This window comes from Epinephelus moara, chromosome 14 (genome assembly GCF_006386435.1).
Source record: "Epinephelus moara isolate mb chromosome 14, YSFRI_EMoa_1.0, whole genome shotgun sequence".
Taxonomy (NCBI): domain Eukaryota; kingdom Metazoa; phylum Chordata; class Actinopteri; order Perciformes; family Serranidae; genus Epinephelus; species Epinephelus moara.
Window position 1 is genome coordinate 29,672,189 of NC_065519.1, and position 12,423 is coordinate 29,684,611.

Consider the following 12,423-nt stretch of genomic DNA (forward strand, 5'->3'; position numbering starts at 1 on the left):
GATTGGCTTGCTTCTGGAGCCAGCCTCAAGTGGCTCAAGTGCAGTTTTTGGAAGTTCTGTGTTGGCTTCACTTTTCAGCCGTGGAGAGTGCATCTTGGGATTGACCCGTGTTGGCTGGCTTGGTTTGAATTGACAAAAGAAGGCTTGAACAAGGGATAGTACAGCCCTGGTCTGACTCTGGACATTGCTATGACAGAGGTAAATGGAGGTTATCCAAAAGATAATATGCATCCTTTCGCAAAAACAATAACCTCCATTCACCCCTTTCAAACCAATGTCCAGAGTCAGCCCAGGGCTGTACTATCCCTTGTTCAATCCTTCTTTTGTCAATTCAAAAGTAGCTTTTCAATTTAGACTGTACAGACTTTCAGATATAAAGAGAAGTTGAAAGAGCAAGAAACTTGACTATATTCACCCATGTTAGGGCTATGATCACTAGATTCAGGTGCAGAATTTAACCTTAGAACAGACTTGTACGTCTCCTTGGAGACCAACAAAAATTGCCTGAGCTGACTATATTTCAAGTCATCCCCGCAGGGTATTGGGTTACGTTTTCAACTAGCGAGCCAATCCTCAAAGTCTCCGATGTTAAAATGACCAAATTTACGGCATATATTTATGTACCCAGCCCGCTGCAAAAACTGTTTTCTTCTCTATTGCGGATTTCAAAAGTAGTTTTTCAATTTGGACTGGACAGACTTTCAGATATAAAGACAGGTTGAAAGAGCAAAAAACTTAACTATATTCACCCATGTTAGGGCCATGGTCACTAGACTTGGATGCAGAATTTAACCTTAGAACAGACTTGTACGTCTCCTTGGAGAGCAACAAAAATTGCCTGAGCTGACTATATTTCAAGTCATCCCGGCAGGGTATTGGGTTACGTTTTCAACTAGCAAGCCAATCCTCAAAGTCTCCGATGTTAAAATGACCAAATTTACGGCATATATTTATGTACCCAGCCCGCTGCAAAAACTGTTTTCTTCTCTATTGCGGATTTCAAAAGTAGTTTTTCAATTTGGACTGTACAGACTTTAAGATATAAAGACAGGTTGAAAGAGCAAGAAATTTGACTACATTCACCCATGTTAGGGCCATTGTCACTAGACTCGGGTGCAGGATTTAACCTTAGAACAGACTTGTACGTTTCCTTGGAGAGCAACAAAAATTGCCTGAGCTGACTATATTTCAAGTCATCCCGGCGGGGTATTGGGTTACGTTTTCAACTAGCAAGCCAATCCTCAAAGTCATCGATGTTAAAATGACCAAATTTACAGCATATATTTATGTACCCAGCCCGCTGCAAAAACTGTTTTCTTCTCTATTGCAGATTTCAAAAGTAGTTTTTCAATTTGGACTGTACAGACTTTCAGATATAAAGACAGGTTGAAAGAGCAAGAAACTTGACTACATTCACCCATGTTAGGGCCATGGTCACTAGACTTGGGTGCAGGATTTAACCTTAGAACAGACTTGTACGTTTCCTTGGAGAGCAACAAAAATTGCCTGAGCTGACTATATTTCAAGTCATCCCGGCGGGGTATTGGGTTAAGTTTTCAACTAGCAATAATCACGTCTCAGTAAAACTTCATAGACTATGATATTGCCTCTGCGAAAGGATGCCCATTACCTCCACAAGATTAAATTGGTCCTTGTCAAACACTCACAACACACATGGTGCATTTCTCTAACCTGATGGGGTGTACAGTAATGCTGATTTTGCATGTGATTGGCTTATTGACTACAAACCATGCCTTTTCCATGTAGTGGCAGTCATGGGGGATGGGGGAAATACTAAACTCTTTGAATACCTTCTTTGTTAGACTACTGGGGTAAACCAAGATTACAAATAAAGGCATATTTAATCAAGGATCCAGGCTGTCTAAAACTGGTAAATGGTAGTCTGATGACTTAAAGACAGCCTGAGAAAGCACAGATCTTGGCTCATTCTTTCCATTATAGAGGACGATTACCTAGAATCAACTACAGTAGAGTACAGGATGTAACATTTACAGAAAATGTTAAGTCTCCTCATAGAACAACAAAATTTGCCAGAGCTGACCATATTGTTTTAGTCACCTCAACGCCGTGCCTGCTAAAGCATCCATTGTTGTTAATGGCATTTTCTGCACCACTTTGCGCATGCTTTTATATCCACTCATCTAATTGCAGACACGTGGGTGTGTTAATTGTTCATCAGTGTTAATTGTTTATGTGTCTCTGATGTGCACATCACTTTGAGGACTAGTTGTTTTCACATTTATTTATTATCACAGTTTCCCAGCATCACGTCTAAGTGTCGCCAAAGGATCAACAGCTGTAGAAACGTTCGTACGCCAGCCATGAAGTTGGCGTGAGGCACTGCACATTTCCACGGTCATTTCACTCTTGATACATCTGAACTTTGCCGTGGAAAAGGACGTACGCCACGTTTTTGTGCGTACTTATCCTTTGTACATGAGGCCCCAGGACTTTTCCTCGGTTTACACCTTTTAAAAAACTTGATGAGACTCTGTTTATCAAAAAAAGGATTTAAAGGAGGGGCCAACAGAAGTCTGTTTCTGATCTCAGAGTGTTTATTGCTAAAATCATGAACATCAAATCTAACATAAAAAGCATTGAGGCTCTGAGCCAGCTGATGATCAGAATTATAATTGGCCAGCATTACCTTTTTCCTGTCTCCCTCTTTTCAGTGTTGCCTCAGTTCATCCTTTTTAGCCTGCCTGAATACTGCATTCCTTTAAGTGTTTATTGTCTTCGTCTGTACATATGTGCTGATTACATTAATAAAATACTCTTACTGCTTTTTGCTTGTATGCCTTTTGTTGCACTTGCAGTAGTGTCATGAGTGTGGTTGTCTCGGGCTTTCCACTGCTGTCTGTCTCTCCTTTGCCTATGGTGAAACACCATGTGCCAGAGACAACAACAAAATGCAAGAGACTCTCACGCTGAGCTGCAACTTGTGCTCATATGCACACACATGCATAGCCTGTACAGCACTTTGGTCAACTGAGGTTGTTTTTAATGTGCTATAGAAATAAACTTGACTTGACTTGACTTGACTCATAACTTGTAAGTAACATAAAATCTCGTACAGCGTTTTTCTGTTATTTATGGCATGTCATGTTTCGTGGGATACCGAATGGAGGACAGACGTGAGTTGGAGGTTTAACGACGATGACAATCATTACATTGCTGTGCATGAAACCTTGTGTAAACCAAGTGTAAAATCGCTTGTGGGACTGTTGATGTAAAACAAAGCATTGGGCTCAATGTAGCTCAATAAAGCCGGCCCTGATCAGTTGAAAAATGCCCCAATACTGATTTTTGAGATCGGATCAGGATATTCCTAATATTTACACACTGTCATGCAGTAGTTCTCACACTCCTCTTAATAGTATTCTTACAACACATTATCCTAATCCCCATTTATTTAACTAGCCTGCAGCTCAGCTTACACAGCTGAAACACTTTGGTACACAGTTAATTATTCAGTGTGTGACTTGTTTGGTACCAAGGCTCTGTTTTGTATCACGCCCATGGAGCATAACTTCTCTTGACTCTCACCAGAAAGTGAGAATAGGGAGATCAGGTGCAGCGCCTCATGGGGAACGATGCAGAACTGGATCTCACAGGTGAACGCTGGCTGATGAGTGTGCAGCAGGGAGGTAGCTGTGAGTCTGGTGATGTCCTGACAGCTCAAACTACCCCAACCAGTGGTGGAAACAGAAACCTTAAAATATAGCTCCAAAATACTGATTGTTGTTGGTGTTCCCTCTATAGTCCTCTGACAAGGCTGACAGCCATTGCTACGGCCACCATGCTGCTGTTGCTAGGGAAACAGGTGACAATGGTGACGGAGAGCTCTGGAGTTGAACTGAGCCGTCACTGACGAAGCTGAGAGGGCAGGTGGAAAAGACATGTACCTTAACCTGCCAACAAAATGTAAATGTGTAACAATTTTGGGAGGCATTCCAGTACATTATTTTTAAGTTGCTTAGGAGACGATAGGCATCCTTTATGGGATCTATTAATTTCTCAACACCAAAAAATGTGGCCATGACTGTCTATTCATTCACAGATGAAGTGAGAAGGTAATCTTTTTCCATTATGTAAATTTCATGAACTATATCTATCCATTCTGCTATTGTGGGGGGTCAGGACGCAGCAAATGTCTTGTGATGGTTTTCTTTCCGGCAGATATCAGAACAGCGAATAAGTATTTGTTAAAGTGTTGAAAGTCAGCTTAATCTAAAATAAAAGTATTAAAAAGGAAATTGCATCTCAGACCAAAACTGTCGTGTTACAGGGCACTCCCAAATTATATGCCAGTTATTTGAATCCCAGCCCCCCGCACAATCTCCAGCCTCTGGGAGCCTCTCCTGTAAAGTGTGCTTTCTGCGTGGGGGTAATGAAAAATCTAATTAGATATTTCCAACCTATGTATATGAAGTGGTGCACTTCCATTGAAAGCTGCAATAACTATACCATTCTCCCCATGAAATCTCAAAATTACCCTAATTTTCCCATGGCATCAGCATTATTTAAAACACTGAGTCTCTCAGCTTCATGAGTGTGAAAATACTGTGCATGTACTTTTTAATACCGAGTACGACCACCTTGTGGCGTCAGAGCACAGTGAACATGCTGGGGATGGAAATGACCACGACATGAGAGGCAAAAACATATATCAGTGATATACCAGGAATTACCACTAACAAATAACACTCATTACATTTTGATGTATTCCTGTTACTGTATTTTTATTACTGTAGTTTAGGGAATCAAATAATAAGCAATAATGTTAATAACCATGTGAATGATTTTATAGCCTGTCAAACAACAAACAGACTGTGAGTTTTTCCTTAGTTAAAGCTTAGTTTACACACTTAACACATAATTCACCAGCACACAAACACCAGAATTATTAGCCAGTATATTGGTGAATTATTCACATATCTATTATCTAAAATAATATTAAAGGGTAACCAGTATTTTTCAACCTGGACCCTATTTTCCCACATTTTGTGTCTAAGTGACTAATACAGAAAGTAATTTTTGAAATTGGTCCAGTATTAAGTGAGAGGGCTGCAGCCAGCAGCATGCTGCAATGTAATCCCAATGGGCAATTGAGCGACACCAAATTACATCCACTAAAAGCGCTTGTTTTTGCCACTGACAGGATCAGAATGTCATTGTGTCTGACAGCTTATGTAAAGGATCCCTACGCGTTGATCTTTTTGGTAAAGAGTAATTAATTAATTATTAATCCCCTTTTTATTTTTTTATCAGAAACACAGACACAAAATCGATATCATCAAATAACCGGAAGTTATGGGTTCTTGAGGCAGATTTGTCCCTCATGAGGAGAGGCATCTCTGTGCAAAGCTTCATGTCTCTACGACATACGGGGCATGAGATATGCCCATTCAAAGTTTGCAATTTCAGTTGGTTGCTATAGCGCCCCCCTTTGGCCAATTGATGTAATATTGTACAAATGAACAGTTAATGAGCAATTATTAATGGTAATAAACATCTTATTCTGTCTTATAAGTGCTCATTAACTGTTAATTGGTGCTTATTAAGCATTAATTAACGCTTATTACAGTACCTTAATATAAAGTGTTACCAATAATTTTACTTCAGTTCATACAGACTTTCAGTTTTTAGATTCTTCGTTCACCATGGAAGCATGCGAGAAAAACAAAGTTTTCTTCATGAATTCAGCATAGCATGGGGCAAGTAACTGATGTACAAATAATCATTTTGTGGATGAAGAATTACTTTTAATGTGAAAAGCATCGCCCAGAGTCACCAACCCGCAAAACATTATGACCAACTCTGCAGTTCACCTCAGCTCTATAGAGCCCTTTAGCCCCTTTTACCTCATTCTTTTGGTTCTCTGACAAAACTCTGTCAGATTTTTTTAAACTCAGCTTCATTTCCAGTAGCGGCAGCAACAGGCAGTAGGTTTGAGTGAAAGAGCTCCTGTTCACTATCTGCTCAGCACCAAACTATGAAAAGTCAAAGACGTAGACTAGCTGGTGTACATAGTGTAGAATTAGAGGCCAAAGAGACAGATTTCCTCAGGAGTCAGTGGAGATCAAAACAGAGCTAAAAGGAGAGTGAATGCTTAACATTTCCCAGGTGGCGAGACACACCACTCCAAATGAGTGCTAATGTAGCAGGCAACTGTTTGCTAACACATTCACTGTAAGGTGATATGTTTTCAGCTTGCTCCTGCTGCTCCCAGCTGGCAAAGAAAGAAAATTTCTAATTGTAGAAGAAAATGAACGAAACGATGGTGCTTCTCTAAGACTGTATTTTACACACACACTCTCTAGCTTCTGTCTCCAGGAGATGTCTATCCCTCCACTCAGGTGCCTTTTGGGATAAGAAGCAGGAAAACTGGTGGATGGTTTGACCTTTCACGCCACACACATTGACATCATCACCAGTCTACTGGAGGTCACTCTAGACTCCACCTCTCCAAAGCTTTGATCAACTCATCTTGTCGATTCTCAGCAATGTTTTTAAAAGAGGCATGGCTCAAAACGTGAGTTATCTTTCTGTGAGTCTGAGTGTTAACATTACCTTGATACAAACAACTGCCCATTAAGTTCAGAGCCCTGACAGAGAAACACACTGAACAGACAACAGACAATGTGCCAATGGGTGAAAGTCTATTTCCGCTCTCGTCAGGTTGCCAAAAGGAAACGAGAGGGAGAATGGGTGAGAGAAAAAGAGAGAATAAAAGGAGAGCTGTGTGTGTGTGTGTGTGTGTGTGTGTGTGTGTGTGTGTGTGTGTGTGTGTGTGTGGGAGAGTGTGGTTTTAGATGCTGCCTTGGTTACCTTTCAGCCCTCTTCCTTGGCTACCAGTGACAAAGCAAAGTAAAAGCAGCTCTTGTCTCTCCCTATCTCTGTCTGGCTCTTTGGCTACCTCCCTATTGAAAAAATCAGAACCCTGATACTATTTTGATGCCTCGAAGATCTAAAATGATTTAAAGTACACTTTGTAATGGAATCAATTATTTACTTCATTGTCACTGACAGTAACTAGAAGGTAATGTGAGAACAACTGTGATGTAAGGGATCCTTAGCCCAGATTTGCCAAGCACTATGTTTTGTCACTTAAATGGGCTGTGACTTTGTGTTTGACATGACACTTTATGCAGTTATTAGAATGCAGATGGCTAACTTCCTGCACATGGCTGCTTTTCAAAGAGTTTCTCCGGGATACAGTCAAAACATCTTAACATTATTAAGGCATATTTTAGATACACTAGTGAAGTGGAGGTCCTCTGGGATACATGCTGAGATAGATGAAGTGAACACATTCCACAGACTGTTTAACAAGTTGGATCCTAGCTTAGACTGCACATTATTATGTGACCTTAATCTTCAGATAAATAAATCTGACAATAGACTATGCATGCAAACACACTCTGATTAATGACTCTGGAGGCTCACTAGTGTTTTCTTTATCCTTATAGCACTTGACCACTTTATGTTTTGTGTTGTTGTTTTTTAACAATATTCAGAGGTAGGGCTGCAACAATACACATATTTGTATTGGACCGTTCAGTACAAGGCTGTCAGTTTGGTACACATTACGAATCTAACAATATGTTGAACTATCCTATTACATTTGGTAAATAAAATACCTTTTAGGCCCAACGTCACAATAACATCAGTTTGTTTTTCTTCCAGCCAACAAACTGACGTCACAATAACATCAGTTTGTTGGCTGGAAGAAACACACGACTCCCCACACAGGACTGTAGGCTGCATAGTCTTACAATGTTTTCTTGTTGTGTTATTGGGAGCCAGAATAGAAGGAGTCGTGGCCCAAAAGTTAAATTTAAACACACACCAGCCGCCACTGCCCGTCAACAAAAACACAGATAACTACAGTTAAATGCGATAAGATGAAAGGATTGGATGGAGGCGATCATCAGAATTGCTTACATGTGCAGCACACACTTCATATAAGGTGAAGGACAAAGTATTTACTGTTGTAGGGATGAATAACGGTATGTGTATTATAAATTATCATGTCCACCTAATCAGAAACTGTGGAAGTATTAAGAGTAACATTGGATTTCTCCGCAATGCTAACACTAACATTAGCTTCGATAGCAAAACAAACCGTAGAAAACCAATCAAGTCTCATCCTCCTTTGTAAGATTGGCATAGTAATCAACCACAAAGCCGTCCATCCCATCTTCAGCAATCCTGTCAAATCATTCATCCACTATTTAGCCACTCAAGTAACACTCACAGTCCAGGAGAGTGAGTGACCTGACATGGTGTGGTCGTAAATCCAGTCTGACGCTCTACATTAATATGAGAGTCTTGTTGATCGAAGAAACAGAGCATTATATTTCTACATGAATTAACAAACAGTTAAGTTAATCACACATTCACTACCCTTGGCGCTCTGCTGCTCCGTCTCCCCAGACAAAGTGCTGAGAGAGCACTCTGCCACTCCCAGAGTGCGTTGCTCTGGATAACTGAACAGTATATTCAGACAGCGTTACGAATTTAAGAACCATCCAGTTTGTACCAGAGTGCACTCCGGCACTGAATGCACTACTCACATCATCTTCCTCCATTGTCTAAAACAAGCTGACAGAACTTGCTTGCTAGTTCTAGCTAATGTCTGTGAAGGATTGTTTGGCCTCCAGGCAAACCCCGCCCACCAAAAAATGTCATTCTGTTTACTAACAGTAAAATGGTCCATATAATGTTCTCAGTGCCACTGAGCTCCACAGGTCAGCCCACAGGACAGAACAGGCAATATGCTGTCTGCCCCTCCAAAACCAGAAATGCACTGAGATTTGTTACAAATTGTAAAACCCTTGCTCCTCACTGTACGCTTTATTACAGGGCTGGTTGGCCTTCCTTGACCTTTCGAAGGCTCAGTCACTGGTATTTCTTCATTTATAAAGTCATACTGGTTTAACTCCCTTTGTAGATTTGTACTTTGATTGAACAGAGATCTGACTGTAGCTATAGTCTGAGATCTCAAGAGTTAGGTTTATTGTCTGTTCCTAGTGCACAGACTTGTGCTGGAAAAGAAAGCTTTCATGTGCTCTGCTCCTCTCACTTAGAATAACCTTTGAAAAGATTAGAAACTACATAAATTGGTCTTTCTGCCTGATTTTAAAGCTCTCATAAGAACAAGGCTGTATGAGTCAGCTGGGTCGTGCGTAGGTGTTCCACTTTGGTTTCGCTGTGAATTATGAGGATGATGGTCAGAGAGAGTGGTGGACAAAAACACAGCAAGCCAAAGAACGAGCTGCTGCACAGCTACAGACTCTCTTCAGCAGCTAACCCAGTAGCACAGTAACATACATGACCACCAAGCTGGAGAATGAGCTGCTGCGCAGTGACAGACTCTTGCCAGCAGCTAAGCCAGCAGCACACACATAGTTACAATGCACAAGCCCCCTGATCCAGGGAATGAGAGCCGCTGCGAGGCTATAGCCTCTCGTTCAGCAGCCAACATTAGCACAAAGCACACATCCACAGCAGTGAGCAGCATAGCTGATTTGGTCAGAAAGATTGAAAGGTATGTTTGTTATGGCTGTTTAGCTTGTGGTTATATAATTGTAGCATCGAACAGAGATGTTTAGGTCTATTCATGTACTTATTCGACTAAAAGAGCTCAGAGAGCTTGTGGGACTTGGGGGCCGAGACAGTGAGTGGAAGAAACAACACTGATGCTATGCTCTCTAATATTTGTATTAACATAGTTTTTAAATACTACACAGTCTTTTCACATTTTCAACAAGTATTATCTAACATGTATAATGTGTTAAGAAATAAATCACTGATTTTGCTTTACCCAGACTTTCACAAGTCCATTTCAGCCAACCTGTAATTGACTGCTTTGTACAAAAAAACAAAAGCCCAAATTATACTGTTACATTTTTATTCATTTAAAATTGTAAAAATCAAGGAAATTTCTCTGGCATTTCTACTTTTTTACTATACTGAAAATGTACTGAACTGTGACACCACTGTATCGTATCAAACCAGACTGTGAATTTTATGTACCGTTACACCCCTGCTCAGAAGGCACCCAAATACATCTGTCTACTGCATTATATGCCATGAACACATATTTTCAATGGCAAATATTTTTATTTTTGGCAAGTGATGGAGATTTTACAAAGCCTAAAACTACTTATCCACAATGGCCTGTACAGTGTTTATGTAATCACTGCTGAGCAAAAACCTCATAAATTGGCCTTTTTTATTGTTTTTATGTATATTCAAGGGCCAAGTGTTCCTGAAAATTCTGCAATCTAATGAGAAATTATTTAAAACCAGAAACACTGAATAAAGCATGCTTAGCAATGTGTCAGTTCTTAAAGCAAACTTTTCTCCCCCAAAAGAAGCAACAGCAGTATGTGTCACACACTATGATGAATAGCAGTATAAATTAGATAAACATTCCTTCCTCCTCTGAAGTTACAGTACTGATGGTTAACTTGATTTGATTGATAATACTTGTGATGCAGCTAACAAAGTGATTTGCTTCTCAACAACACTCCACTAACAAAAGTGAGCATGTTTATGTAGTCAGACATTCAATAAGTGCTGGACATTTTTGTAAAATTTTGCAGGACTTAAAGCTTTGATTTTAACGCTATTGTCAGGCTTTTTTCATGTATTCTATTCTAATTTAAATAAAATTACTCTGAAGTTTGTCTGATAAATGTATTTGGTTTTGTTAGTGTTTTTGTTGAACTATGGTGATCTCTTGTGCACCTTTATAGAAGTTAAGCTGGATTCTGGCAAGTGGTACATTTATAATGAAAATGAGAATACCTTTGTCTGATATATGGAGGGGAACTAGCTCTCCTAACAAGACAATGATTATTGAAGTGCATTTGTCAGCTATTACAATACGATTTATAAAGTCTATATTAAAACCATATCTTAATGATAACTGTTGAAATGGTAACTGACAGCCTTGGGCAATGTCCTCATCAGCATGTCCTCAGGATCCCTATGGCCTGAGGGTAGAAGCTCTTCCTGAGTCTCTCAGTATCTTCTTCACAACCTCAACAGGGAGAAAAGGTTTTCTAGGTAGCTGGGATCTTTAATGATTCTCTTGACCTTATTCTTGCACTACCTGATGCATATATCCTTTAGGCAAGGCAGAGCAACACCTATTGTATGTTCAGTCGAATGAACCACTCTTCGCAAGGCCTTGCGGTCCTGTTTCCGTACCAGGCACTGATGTTAATTCCTCAGTATTTGAGGGGATACCCAGAACCCCATTGCAGTTGTTCAGGTGACAGCACGCTCTATAACTTATCTAATTTATGTGGAGTTAGAAAATGTGTTGCGTGACCATCCACCATTTTGCCCTATGCATGGTGACCTGTTGAATTCTGCTGACAGCGAGATCTCCAGCTGTACTGGCACAACAACCTCCGTCACTTGCAAACATGTTACAGAACTGCTATGAAATGTGAGCACATGTAGTCAGCTGGAGATGCATGATAGGCACAGGTGTGAACAGAGATGTGTCTTGGCTGTTCACTTGTGTTTGGCTCACCAAACTGCATCTTAATACCAGGTCTAAACAGACCTCAGCAAGATGGCTGCATGATCACTCTTTCTGAGCGTTGGTAGTGATTCTGCTCTGTGGCCATTTTTGAATGATGTATAGACATGATTCAGAGTAATTAATGTCCTTTTGGCACAGTCAATGTGTTGACAGAAGTCAGGAATAACCTTCGCATTGTAGCATCAGGATTACCAGTCTGCAAGTTAAAGTCTGCAAAGATCAGACAGGGCAGCTTCTGTTTTCGCTTGAGGTGGAATGCAGACCACTGTTATAATGAAAGACAGTGTTTGAAGAGTTGCTTTCTCAAAAGCATTAAATCTTTTTTTTGTGATGGTATTTCTGGACTGTGGGTGTACAAGTGCAGTGACAGTTACCATTCTACGGAGCCCCTAAAGGGACATGGAAGGGGAAAAAAAATAGGCGGTTAAAAAAAAAAATAGTACTTTTGCGAGATCTCGCAAAACATTTGCAATATCTCGCAAAGCTTTTGCGAGATCTCGCAAAACTTTCCTTTAAGTAATGTACTTCCAGGTCAGTTTGGCCCATAGAGACTGCAAACAAACGCAACAATGGAGCGCATTCACCCGTGGGAGAGGCTCATAGAGTTTTATTTTGAGATTGGCCTCAAATATAGACATTAAATCAATGCTCGCGAGTAAACACGGTTTTCATGTGAGAGACATCTGAAGCGACTACTTAACGCAAGAGGACACTTTCGTCGAAAAACATTCTGTGACTTGGCGGTCCTGATTGAATTCATTAGCAACCAAATACAGTACTCTGGACAGCTTCACGGTTACCGGTGGATGTTTGCTAAATGCAGAGAACATGGACTA

At 40.4% G+C, this 12,423-nt stretch overlaps 1 non-coding gene across 1 annotated transcript; it reads right to left on the reverse strand.

Moving 5' to 3' along the window:
* Positions 1-1,480: 1,480 nt before the first annotated feature.
* On the reverse strand, positions 1,481-1,621 carry LOC126401579 (U4 spliceosomal RNA). Its single transcript, XR_007571097.1, has one exon. It is a non-coding gene; the product is annotated as a U4 spliceosomal RNA (small nuclear RNA).
* Between the last annotated feature and the right edge of the window lie 10,802 nt (positions 1,622-12,423).